Here is a 14,012-nt window from a genome sequence, read left to right as displayed (position 1 = left end):
TTATAGGGGAAATAATGATTATAGAGTAGGGGGAGTGATCTAGACCCCACCTAGTTTGGACTCCTTACTAAGAATTAAAATTAAACTTTGTGAATTTTCCTGTAAGGCTTATTTTGCATGGTGGAGTTTCAAGACAGTTATAATTTACTGCTGGTGAATCCTGTTTGTATGGCACCTTTCCAAAAGAGTTCATCCTATTTCGCTGATGACTCGATTCTTTTTCAACTGTCCTGGAAAGCAGAAAGAGCACAAAGTATTATTTCAAGCATCTTGCTGAGGAAAATCGATTTTCATAAGTGAAGAAGTACAGGTAGAATCAATCAAGATCATCCAGTTAATAACATCAGGTCTAGAACTTTCTTCTTCTGCTTACATTTAGATTATGTGGCCTTCAGTTTAGTTAGCCCTAGTCCAAGGACCACTTCAATTGATAGAAAATTATTTTCTAGATCTAAATAATGGACATTTTGGTATCACCTCTATTTTGGTGGTTCAGAGCCTAGAATCTTGTAAGAACCACAACTCCATGAAAATCATAAATAAAAGTTTATCAGCAGCAACAACAATAATAAACAGCAATACTGTCTGAGGGTAAGCTTTATTGAGGACATACTGTACTAAGCACTGTTCTAAGCACTTTAAAATTAGCAAACCCTTTGAAGTTCACAACAGCTGCATGGAATGGATGATAATATTAACCCTAATTAACAAATGAGGATACTGAGTTACAGACAGGTTATGACTTGCTTAAAGTCAAAACTAGTGGCCAAAGAATAATTCAAACCTCGACTGGCTCCAAAATCCACATTCTCAATATGCAATTTATCTTCAATTTAAAAAGTTTTATAAAAGTAAGGATTTTTTCCTTGCCAAAGAAGACCTTATGGTTGCAGAATGCTTAAACTGTTGCCAAAGGATTTTATCATGTTACATTTTAGAGGGTTATTAAAAAATATTTTTTAGTTCTAGTTGGACACAATACCTTTATTGTATTGATTTATATGTGGTGCTGAGGATCAAACCCAGGGCCTCGTATGTGCTGGCAAGGCAAGAACTGTACCACTGAGCCACAACCCCAGCCCTGATTTTTTTAATATATATTTCTCTTAGTTTTAATTGGACACAATACCTTTATTTTTATTTATTTTTTATTTTTATATGGTGCTGGGGATTGAACTCAGTGCCTTGCACATGCTAGGTGAGCGCTGTACCACTGAACCACAACCCCAGCCCTTTTAGAGGGTTATTTTGTTTATTTTGTAGAACTGAATAGATGGTAGAAGATAATTTTCAAGATCTAGATAATGGACCTTTTGTTATCACCTCTATTTTGTGTAGTTCAGAGCCTAGAATATTATAAGAACCACAATTCTATCAAAACCTCAAATAAAAGTATTTAAGATTGCAGGCATGTTTTCATGTTAACATGAAACATGTAAAACAATCTTGGAGAATTGAGTCAACTTATGAATGAATAGATTCTTAGATTTTGGAGCCTCTCAAAGTGACAGACCAGTTTATTTTATATTTTTATCCATAAAAGCAGAAGACTCATCAGTATAAAAAGCTTTAGAACCTTTCATTTAAATTAGAAAATTAAAGAAGTCCAAGATAGTTCTAAAGATAGACTCCTTTTGCCATGTAAAAAGCTTAGAAAAGGGAATTCCCCACAAAAGAGGTTCTTTATTTTCATTCATTTTAAAAAATGTAAATTATAACAGAAAGATGGATGACTAATGTACACTTAGATATAATATATAAGATATCTTCATTTTATTCCAACATTTTCTATAAAATATTTTCAGCTTTATTCTAGTCCTCAAACAAACAAACAAAAATTGTTTTCAGCTTTCTAATTCAAGGTGGTAAAAGGTAAGCAACTTTAAAACTGCCGTAAAGTAACTACAGCAGATTGAATGAATTCTGGGGGGTAAGGAGGAAAGAAAAATAAAACCCCTGGTGGTAGAGTGTTGAGGTAAGATGGGCATTCTTCCTTTTTCTCTAATTTCTGGTGAAGTCAGAACCAACACATCCTGTCCTCCCCCCAGTGAATTAAAAATGAACATTATCTAGAAATGTAAATGTGGCATCAGAAAGGACCTCAAAGGTAAGTGGAGGGCAAAAAGTGTCAGATAAACAACTTCAAGACCCGTGACAGTCACCTTTCCTAATTCCACTTGAGGAACCTAATAAAGGAATCATCCTGGGATGTGGACTTAGCATAGGCTGTGCAAGCCACCAAGAATGGTACGGGACAATGATCTGGATCTAACAGAAGTGAGCTTCCTTGAATTACAGGATCATTCTCTAGCTCAGTGTTCTAAAGGAAAACAATGGAAAAATATGCTTTCTTAATCTTTCACTGAGTAGGACAATTAATTTGTGTGCGTGTGCACACACACAGGAAAAATAAGATGATGATCTCTGTCATTGTACAGGGAAAGATTCTCCAAAGTAAGCATAATATATATATGTCCTTCAGTGAATTATCATTTAGTGTTTTGAAGCAGTCAGAGCATTCACCTCTCAGTAGAGGTGAACATATTCATCTCTATTCAGCCAGTGCCTTGGGTGAGAGAGTTCTGGGGCCAGTTTGAAATAATAAGTATTGGAAATCCCTGCTGTACACTGTCTGCCACCGATTAAGATGCTCATTGTTAGAGGTTTCTCTTTGTGGAGGGATTTACTGAATAGGATCCTGCCTTGATCCACGATTAAATAACATTCACCAAAAGATCAGGGAAATTAAACTGTTAGAACAGCATGCCTAATTACCTTTATACCTTGATGAGTTCAGCATGAGCCATTGTAAATTCTCTGGCATGAACTTGCAGATGCCAAGAAATGGAATCTAAATACAAATTGCCCCTGTTCAACTCATCTGCAGGATGGGGAGTAAGAATTCAGGCTTAAGAAAGAATAGGTGAGAGGGCTAACCACTTGGACAGTGAATACTTATTATTCATGTAGAACCTTTCATTTATGGAAATCTGAGCTCAGGAGGAAGCTCCTTGGATTGGCAAGAAGAAGCAAAAATAAAGTTCTGATTTATCACCTGAAGAAACAATGAATGGATCCTAAGAGTACAGACACTTCTTGACATAGGTCTTGTCAGGATTAGTTGGGTAACCTTGGACAAGCCATTTAAGCTCTTTAAGGCCAGGGTTATTGAGTGGTATGAAGAGGACTTTAACAGATTGGTTGCTGAGTCCAGGGTCAGAACTAGATCTTGAGATTCTCTAACCTGGGTAGGTTCTGTAAGATACAAGGTGGCACAGGAGATATTCTTTGGTATTTTGATAAAATAAAACTATAACGTGGGCACAGTTATTGATCTAAAGTAGTATGGACAGTCTTTCATTCTAACAAAAGTAAAAAAGAAGAAATTCTCTAAATTTGTTTATTATTGTAGTCACTAGCTATATGTGGCTATACCAATAAAAATTAATTTAAGTAAAATAATTAATCCAGTTTCTAAGTCACACTAGTCACATTTCAAGTGCTTAATAGCCACATGTGACAAGTGTCTACTTATTGGGTACTGTAGACAAAGAACAGTTCCATCATCAAAGAAGGTTCTGTGGTCAGCACTGCCCTAGACCACTAGCTGCCTAGACCAGTAATGGCAGTGATTTGTCCTTTAGAGCAGGGTGTGGATGTTTGTGCTGTGGGGTGACTGTGTACATGATGACTGTGTACATTGGGGAATGAACGAATGGATTAATCCTTATTGGAACAAAGTATAAAAAACCCTCCATTCACAGGATGTTGTCATTGAACAGAGTTTGAGAGACATGGGGAAGAGGGAAAGAGGAGGGAATTAGGAAACAGTATCATTCTGTGTCTGAAATCTGGACTAGACCTGAGTCTTTCCCAGGACACAGGACCCCCAGATGGGAGAACCTCAGAGATGTCATCAGTCTATGCATAGTTGATCACAACAATGGAAAAGTGGGAAAGGAACTGGGTTGCCTTAATCCCTAGGAAATGAGGGAAACTCTTAGCATTTGTTGGGAGGAAAAATTAGTTAGGTTTGGCCCATGTTACAGAAGAAAAAGTTGCTACATAGCCAGGACAGGGAATCATTTAGAATTTTAAAAAATAGATAAGAGGGTAATCATTCTTGACAGTCAAGCTTTTTGGTTATAGATCTGTACAAGCTTGAGAGTTAGTAAAAAATTACTGCAAATACACTGAGAAGGATTGGTTCTGCTTTCCCTTATGGCTAGGATTCCAGGCACTTGGGGAAAGAAAGAAATCAGAGGTGGATGGCAAAGAGTGTAATTTTACCTGTTGTCTGGAAGCCATCTGTGAAGGGACTCACCTTTCTCTTCTGAACTTACTTCCAGGTGCAGCTGCAGGGGATGACACTGAAGATGCCAGCACTGAATTCACTGACAGTATTGAGGAGGAGGCTGCACACAACAGCCACCAGCAAGTAAGTCAGTGTCAGGCCCTGGGGTTCCCTGGGTGAAAGGTACACAGCCCGTCTGGGGTCTGATGGTCTCCCACAGCCTTTGTCCTCCTAAAGTGAGAAGACATCATTCTATATAAACCACTTCCCAGTCTGCTGCTTGTCCTCCCTGAGCATCCCAGCTGCCTCTCCAACCCACATTGTCAGTTTCTCTAATAGACCCCTTTGTTTTTACTACTTCTGTGTTTTTCTTCTACTTCTTTCCTCTTCCTACCCACTTTTGCCTTTATTTACTGTCTGTAGCTATAGCTTCAGAAGAATTTTTACTTACAAGACAATGGATACTTCCCCTCTTGGGCTTTTGTAACTGAAACACACCACAGAAGACAGGGAGACATCGAAGGGCTTCTTGGGGAGGTGGCAGGGCTTAGGATCTGCATGGGGAGAATGCTGAGAAACTCCAAGAGGATCAGAATGTCTCCATAGCAGGGATCTTTCTCAATGGAGTCTCATATAGAAGAGAACTTGGCAGTGCAACCTGACAGACTACCCAGGTTGTGACTAAGTCAATGACCAGCAGATGGCCCTTCAACAGCAAGCCCCTGTCAAGCCTCAACTTGGTATCCAAGGCTGAAACACAGTGCCCACCCACTATCAGAGAAAGCACGTTCTCAAGTCCAAGAGTGAACATCCTGGACCTCAGAGATTATCACTGATAGTGAGCCCACAACACTTGTTGGAACTCCTAAGAGTCTCCGCCTTGCCCAGTGACATTTAACTGTTGCATCTTCTAGAAGGACGATGCCTGAAACTAAGTTTTTGCAGAGAAAGTAGATCCCTGATAGAAATCCTTCTGCAAAAGCAGCCAGGCTTCCCCAGTGATGGCTTCCTGAGGACTATGAGGAAACCTGTAGGGAAAATGAGGATGCCTGGGTCTGTCTATACACCATCTGCATAAGAAAAAGAGGAAAAATTTAATAAACCAGTGAAAGGAGCCCAAGTGAACAGTCCCCAAATCTTACAGGATATGGCACAATATGTCCTCAAGAATTTCCCTTCTACCAAGAGTCCCTTTTTGTTGCTTTAACCATAGCTAACCTTCACTTCTCCCTTGAGTTTTTGCATCAGCTCCACTACTTTTGCTTGAATATCTTTTTCTGAGTCCTTCTCACCAAAGGTTGTGAATTTAACTGTGCAACACACTGCCCCTCAGTACAGATGCTTCTGCCCTTCACTCCCTGATTTCACTGAGGATCTTCAGTAAGAGAAAGGAACTTACAGAATGAACAGATATTCACTTTAAGACAACTAGTTTGGGATGGCAGCTGGTCACTGATGGTTAGTGACTGTGGGATGGGATTAATTTAGAATAAATAAGCAGGAAGCACAGCTGTAAGGAGATTCAGATTCTGATTTGCATGGTATAAATTATTTTTGGTAGTACAAGTTCTATAGGAAAACTGACTTATAAAGTCATTTCTTCCATACCTTTTTATTTTGTAGCCTAACATGGAGAATACAACCAAACCCTATTTTGATAAGGTCAGTCCAGCTGGGAAATGGACTTTTACATTGGGGCATATTGCAGTGCTTGCAATATTACTTGGCATAGGAGATGCCTAATATAATTTTAAATTGACACACTTCTGGATTAGGGCTTGACTCATGATAGATAAAGTGTATACCTGTTGGATGAAGAGTCTCTTGGGTAAGCACCATTTTTCTTTTTATCACCTTTTCTTAAAAAACCAGTCTTCAGCTTTGGGGAGGAGAAACCTTCGTATGTGAAGTCATTGTAAGTTTACTTCATTTTTCAGGAGTTTACAGTTGTGATTCTCTTTCTTTCAATTAAATAAAGCTTGCTTTGCCATAACTGTGTTTTGTGTACAGATTCTCAAAAAAATTATTTGCTTTTTTTCTAGGAAAATGGTTCCAAGAAAAAAAAAAAGGAAAATGGTTGCTTATTTATTATGTTGTGTTCTCCTTGTTGGAAACTAAGACTTATTCTTTTTTTCTTTCTTTCTTTCTTTATTTTTTTTCATCTTCCATACATTTGATTCAAATGAGTTATGCATTTCCATTTTTACCCCAAATACAGATTGAAGAATCACATCAGTTACACATTCACAATGTTTACATAATACCATATTAGTGACTGTTGTATTCTGCTGACTTTCCTATCCCCTACTATCCCCCCTCCCCTCCCCTCTCATCTTCCCTCTCTACCTCATCTGTTGTTGTTCCGTTCTCTCCCTTCCCCCCCCTTTCCCCTCACAACTTGTATATGTGATTTTGTATAAAAATGAGGGTTTCCTTCCGTTTCCATTCAATTTCCCTTCTCTGTCCCTTTCCCTCCTATCACTCGTCTCAGTTTAATGTTAATATTTTCCTCATGCTCTTTCCCTCTGTTCAGTTCTTAGTTGCTCTCCTTAAATCAAAGAAGACATTTGGCATTTGTTTTTTAAGGACTGGCTAGCTTCACTTAGCATAATCTGCTCTAATGCCATCCATTTCCCTGCAAATTCAATGATTTTGTCATTTTTTAGTGCTGCATAATACTCCATTGTGTATAGATGCCACATTTTTTTTATCCATTCATCTATTGAAGGGCATCTAGGTTGGTTCCACAGTCTGGCTATTGTGAATTGTGCTGCTATGAACATGGATGTGGCAGTATCCCTATAGCATGCTCTTTTAAGGTCCTCAGGGAATAGTCCGAGGAGGGCGATAGCTGGGTCAAATGGTGGTTCCATTCCCAGCTTTCCCAGGAATCTCCATACTGCTTTCCATATTGGCTGCACCATTTTACAGTCCCACCAGCAATGTACAAGTGTACCCTTTTCCCCACATCCTCGCCAACACTTATTGTTGTTTGACTTCCTAATGGCTGCCAATCTTACTGGAGTAAGATGGTATCTTAGGGTGGTTTTGATATGCATTTCTCTGACTGCTAGAGAAGGTGAGCATTTTTTCATGTACTTATTAATTGACTGTATGTCTTCTTCTGAGAAGAGTCTGTTCAGGTCCTTGGCCCATTTGTTGATTGGGTTATTTGTTATCTTATTGTTTAATTTTTTGAGTTCTTTGTATATTCTGGAAATTAGGGCTCTATCTGAAGTGTGGGGAGTAAAGATTTGTTCCCAGGATGTAGGCTCCCTATTTACTTCTCTTATTGTTTCTCTTGCTGAGAAAAAACTTTTTAGTTTAAGTAAGTCCCATTTGTTTATTCTTGTTATTAACTCTTGGGCTATGGGCATCCTATTAAGGAATTTGGAGCCTGACCCCACAATATGTAGATCAGAGCCAACTTTTTCTTCTATCAGGTGCAGGGTCTCTGCTTTGATATCAAGCTCCTTGATCCATTTTGAGTTAACTTTTGTGCATGGCGAGAGAAAGGGATTCAGTTTCATTTTGTTGCATATGGATTTCCAATTTTCCCAGCACCATTTGTTGAAGATGCTATCCTTCCTCCATTGCATGTTTTTAGCCCCTTTATCAAATATAAGAAAGTTGTAATTTTGTGGATTGGTCTCTGTGTCCTCTATTCTGTACCATTGATCCACCTGCCTGTTTTGGTACCAGTACCACGCTGTTTTTGTTACTATTGCTTTGTAGTACAGTTTGAACTCTGGTATCGCTATACCTCCAGATTCACACTTCCTGCTTAGTATTGTTTTTGCTATTCTGGGTCTTTTGTTATTCCATATGAATTTCATGATTGCTTTATCTATTTCTACAAGAAATGCCATTGGGATTTTGATTGGCATCGCATTAAACCTGTAGAGAAGTTTGGGTAATATCGCCATTTTGATAAAGTTAGTTCTGCCTATCCATGAACAGGGTACATTTTTCCATCTTCTAAGATCTTCTTATATCTCTCTCTTTAGGGTTCTGTAGTTTTCATTGTATAAATCTTTCACCTCTTTTGTTAGGTTGATTCCCAAGTATCTTATTTTCTTTGAGGATATTGTGAATGGGGTGGTTTTCCTCATTTCCATTTCAGAAGATTTGTTGCTGATATACAGGAATGCCTTTGATTTATGCGCGTTGATTTTATATCCTGCCACTTTGCTGAATTCATTTATTAACTCTAGCAGTTTCTTTGTAGACCCTTTTGGGTCTGTTAAGTATATTATCATGTCATCCACAAATAGCGATAATTTAAGTTCTTCTTTTCCTATTTTTATGCCTTTAATTTCTTTTGTCTGTCTAATTGCTCTGGCTAGTATTTCAAGAACTAAGTTGAATAGAAGTGGTGAAAGAGGGCATCCCTGTCTAGTTCCAGATTTTAGAGGGAATGCCTTCAGTTTTTCTCCATTTAGAATGATGTTAGCCTGAGGCTTAGCATATATAGCTTTTACAATGTTGAGGTAAGTTCCTGTTATCCCTAGTTTTTCTAGTGTTTTGAACATAAAGGGATGCTGTACTTTGTCAAATGCTTTTTCTGCATCTATCGAGATGATCATATGGTTCTTATCTTTAAGTCTATTGATGTGGTGAATAACATTTATTGATTTCCGTATATTGAACCAGCCTTGCATCCCAGGGATGAATCCTACTTGATCATGGTGCACAATTTTTTTGATATGCTTTTGCATTCGATTTGCCAGGATTTTATTGAGAATTTTTGCATCTAAGTTCATTAGAGATATTGATCTATAGTTTTCTTTTTTTGAAGTGTCTTTGTCTGGTTTTGGGATCAGGGTTATGTTGGCCTCATAGAATGAATTTGAAAGAGCTCCTTCGTTTTCTATTTCTTGAAATAGCTTGAAAAATATTGGTATTAATTCTTCTTTGAAGATTTTGTAAAATTCTGCTGTATACCCATCCAGTCCTGGGCTTCTCTTAGTTGGTAGTCTTTTGATGGCCTCTTCAATTTCTTCTTTTGTTATTGGTCTGTTTAAATCGTGTGTGTCTTCCTGACTCAATCTGGACAGATCATATGACTTAAGAAATTTATCGATATCTTCACTATCTTCTATTTTATTGGAATATAGAGTTTCAAAATACTTTTTAATTATCTTCTGTATTTCTGTAGTGTCTGTTGTGATATTGCCTTTTTCATCCCATATGTTAGTAGTTTGCGTTCTCTCTCTTCTTCTCTTCGTTAGCGTGGCTAAGGGTCTGTCGATCTTATTTATTTTTTCAAAGAACCAACTTTTAGTTTTATCAATTTTTTCAATGGTTTTTTTTGTTTCAATTTCATTGATTTCCGCTCTGATTTTAATTATTTCTTGTCTTCTGTATATTTGCTGTTGTTTTGCTCTTCCTTTTCTAAGGTTTTAAGATGTAGTGTGAGTCCGTTTATTTGTTGGTTTTTTCTTTTTTTGAGGAATGAACTCCAGGAAATGAATTTCCCTCTTAAAACTGCTTTCATTGTGTCCCATAGATTCCGGTATGTTGTGTCTGTATTGTCGTTTATCTCTAGGAATTTTTTGATTTCCTCTTTTATATCTTCTGTAACCCATTGATCTTTCAGTAACATATTGTTCATTTTCCAGGTGATGCAGGATTTTTCCTTCCTTCTTTTATCATTAATTTCCAGCTTCATTCCATTATGGTCAGATATGGTGCATGGTATTATCTCCACAACTTTATATTTACTGAGAGTCACCCTATGGCATAATATATGGTCTATCTTTGAGTAGGATCCATGTGCTGCTGAGAAGAATGTGTATCCACTTGATGATGGTTGATATATTCTATATATGTCAGTTAAGTCTAGGTTATTGATTACGTTATTAAGTTTTATAGTTTCTTTGTTCAGCTTTTGTCTAGAGAATCTGTCCAATGGCGAGAGTGGTGTGTTGAAGTCCCCCATAATTATTGTGTTGTGGTCTATTTGACTCTTGAACTTGAGGAGAGTTTGTTTTATGAACGTTGCAGCACCATTGTTTGGTGCATAAAAATTGATAATTGTTATGTCTTGATGGTGGATGGTTCCTTTTAACAGTATATAGTGTCCTTCTTTATCCCTTTTGATTACCTTAGGTTTGAAGTTGACTTTATTCAATATGAGAATGGCCACTCCTGCTTGCTTCCGATGGCCATGTGAGTGGTAAGATTTTTTCCACCCTTTCACCTTCAGTCTGTGAATGTCTTTTTCTATCATATGAGTCTCCTGAAGGCAGCATATTGTTGGATTTGTTTTTTTAATCCAGGTTACTAGCCTATGTCTCTTGATTGGTGAATTTAAGCCATTAACATTTAAGGTTACAATTGAAATATGGTTTGTACTTCCAGTCATGTTTATTTATTTATTTATTTTAGATTGGCTAGTTTTCCCTCTTTGGTTATTTTTCTTCCCCTTTACTGAGATACCTCCCACTGTTAGTTTTGGGCGCTATTTTTCAGTTCCTCTTCTTGTAATATTTTGCTCAAAATGCTTTGCAGTGCTGGTTTTCTGGCTGCGAATTCTTTTAGCTTTTGTTTATGGTGAAATATTTTAATTTCATTGTCAAATCTGAAGCTTAGTTTTGCTGGATACAGTATTCTTGGTTGGAATCCATTATTTTTCAGTGTTTGAAATACGTTGTTCCAGGATCTTCTCGCTTTCAAAGTCTGTGATGAAAAATCAGTCATTAACCTACTTAGTTTACCCCTAAATGTAATCTGCCTCCTTTCTCTCGTAGCTTTTAGTATTCTCTCCTTGTCCTGTATGTTAGCTATCTTCATGATTATGTGTCTTGGAGTTGGTCTATTATGGTTTTGGATGTTTGGGGTCCTGTAAGCTTCCAGGATTTGGCAATCCATTCCATCTTTCATCTCTGGGAAGTTTTCTAGTATTATCTCCTTTAGTAAGCCATCCATTCCTTTGGACTGATTCTCTGTGCCTTCTTCTATCCCAATGACTCTCAAATTTGGTCTTTTGATAAGATCCCATATCTCTTGGATAGATTGCTCGTGAGATTTCAGCATCTTTTCTGTGTTAACTATATTCGTTTCAAGTTGATAAACTTTGTCTTCATTATCTGATGTTCTGACTTCTACTTGATCTAGTCTGTTTGTAATATTCTCATTAGCGCTTTTAATCTGATTTACAGTTTCTTGCATTTCTATGATTACAACTTGATTTTTTTTAACACCTCTATCTCCTGATAAAGCTCATTCTTTACTGATTGAATTTGTGTGGTTAGTTCCTCTTCAAAATATACTTTCAATGCTTGGATTTGCTGTCTCATGTCTTCTCTAATATTCCGTTCCATCTGAATTAGGTATGCCTTGATTTCTTTCCCTGTCCATGTTTCTGTTTCTGCTATGTCCTCCTGTATATTTAGATTGTCCTGCATTGTTTGTAACCCTTTTTTCCCTTGTTTTTTCATATTGTTCACGTTGCTTTCCAGCTCTGATTGACTGCTTTGTAACTGCTTTCTCCTATACATTTGTTTTGGCTTTGTATATCTCTGTTGTCTCTCTTTTGTGTTGGGAGATTATGCCTAGAAATGTTGGGCTTTGTTGTGCTTTAAAGCAGATTCATTCAATTCATATAAGGCTTCTAGGTTCTGTATGCATATAATGATTTGCTGTTTGTTCTTAGGTCTATATGTTTAGGTTAGGTGCTCTGGTGGTACGATGGTTAATATGTCTTGGCTACTTTAGAATATTGCTCCACTGAAGGTGGATACTACCGGGCAATTGGATCAGGGTGTTGTTAGTAGCTAGGTATTTGGGAGTCTTATAGATAGCCTCGAGATATTCACCTATTTCCATTTAGACAATTACACACAATGGAAGATGTAATGCTTGGGATGAGAGTTGGGGGGTAAGGGAATGAAGGTTCTGCTAAAAAGAAAAAATGATGGAGGGAGAGATAGATTAGAGGGGAATGAAAAGAACAATAAAACTTGAAATGGGATAGAAAGAGAGAAGGAGTAGGGGGGAAAGGATCAGGGAGAGAATAAGGAGAGAGAAAAAAAATCGGCAGCAGCAACCACAACAACAACAACAACAACAAAAAATTAAAGTCTTGGAGATCCACCTTCTTCTCTTCCAGTAGGCGGAGCTGTGCCCTCCAAGCGGAGCGTCTGCTCTCTACCTGCCGAGAGCTATCTCTATAGGGCGTCTCCTGGGAGTCTCTCAGACTTGTCAGTCCAGAGCCATTTCACTTCTCCAGCTCTTAACCCCCTTCCTCCTGTCAGCCTGCCAGCCAGGTCCTGTTCCCCAGAAGTGATTCTCCAGAGGTCTAGTTACACTTGCAGCCCCACCGCATGTCCCTTTTAAGCCCCAGTGCTGTGGTAAACTGGCGGCTAAGACCCTGACCTTCACCGCTGGTGATATGTGGGCCTTGGGGTCTGGGATCCCCTCTGCTTCCCTACGGACACGACCCCTGAGAAGTCAATGAGGTTTCCTGGCTGCCTGTATCAGTATTGGAAGTCACGCACCTGCTAAAGTGGATTCTGCTGGGAAGGAATTCCGCCAGTCGAACTCCGATGACATCACCTCTCTGCTATGGCGGGCCCCAGGCTCCTTGGTGTCGTGTCCGAGGGGAGGGGTGGAACTGGTCCGGCCCAGTTCGCCTCAGCTCCTACCTCATGGGGGCTTGGCTAAAGACTTCTTCCTGCCAAGCTGTTTCTCAGCATCTAGCAGGACCCAGTCACTTTGGCTGCAGGCGGGTGGACAGATCTGCAGCTGTGCCCGTGGTGCGTGGACTGTGGAAGGTGAATCTGGTACTCCACATCTAGTGGCAGGGTCCCGCTCGTCCGGGTCACATAGACGTTTTAAAAAAATCCTAGTAGCTCCCGGGCGGTCTTTCTTCAATGGAATTTTGCTAGGACAATCTCCGTTGGAAGGATCCATGAGTTATCCTTGCGACTTTATGACCCCATCACTGGGAGTGCAGTGAAAGTGCAGCCTCTCTGCCCGCCGCCATGTTGGATCCCAAAAAGTAGTTCTAAGTTCTATCTCTATGGTTTCTTTCCTCTTGATGTAGCTCTTCGCAGCAACGGGCGAAAAACAGTTTCATTGACAGAAGTTGTGAAGCTTCCGAAAAACTAGGAATTTTTTTGAGATCTCTGCATACATTTTTTCATCCAATCTTCATGATACATTAAGGTAATGATCAGTACACCAGTCCCACTTGGCTGCCCAAATTTCGTTCTTCTAGGTTAAAGCATTCGTTTGCAGTAACAGTTTCAATTTTTAGGTTTCACTCTGTTTTCGAATATATGGATAGACATAGTTGAAACTCTAAATCACACACGGTTTCACCAAGCTTCTTGAGACTTGACACAATAAAGTAGTTCTAGATTCTATCTCTATGGTTTCTTTCTTCTTGATGTAGCCCTAATCAGAGACTGGCGAAAAACACTTTCATTGAAAGGGTTTGCCAGGCTTCCGAAAAACTAGGAGTTTCCTGAAATCCCAGCATATATTTTTTCATCCAATCTTCATGATACTTTCAGGTATTGATCAGTACACCAGTCATACTTGGCTGCCCTAATTTCGTTCTTCTAGGTTGAAGCATTCGTTTGCAGTAACAGTTTTAATTATTAGGTTTCACTCTATTTTTGCCAACAGGGATAGACGTAGTTGGAACTCTAACTCAAACACGGTTTTGCTAGCTTCTTTAACTTGACAAAATAAAATACTTCTAGATTCT

The 14,012-nt window shown here is 38.7% G+C and overlaps 1 pseudogene; it reads left to right on the top strand.

Moving 5' to 3' along the window:
- LOC143404156 (myomegalin-like) overlaps positions 1 to 4,805 on the top strand; it is a 31,177-nt pseudogene extending 26,372 nt beyond the window's left edge.
- The last annotated feature ends 9,207 nt before the right edge of the window (positions 4,806 to 14,012 follow it).

Source organism: Callospermophilus lateralis, chromosome 7 (genome assembly GCF_048772815.1).
Source record: "Callospermophilus lateralis isolate mCalLat2 chromosome 7, mCalLat2.hap1, whole genome shotgun sequence".
In the NCBI taxonomy this organism is placed as follows: domain Eukaryota; kingdom Metazoa; phylum Chordata; class Mammalia; order Rodentia; family Sciuridae; genus Callospermophilus; species Callospermophilus lateralis.
Note: the sequence above shows the minus strand (reverse complement) of the source record. Positions and strands in the feature narration are given on the sequence as shown.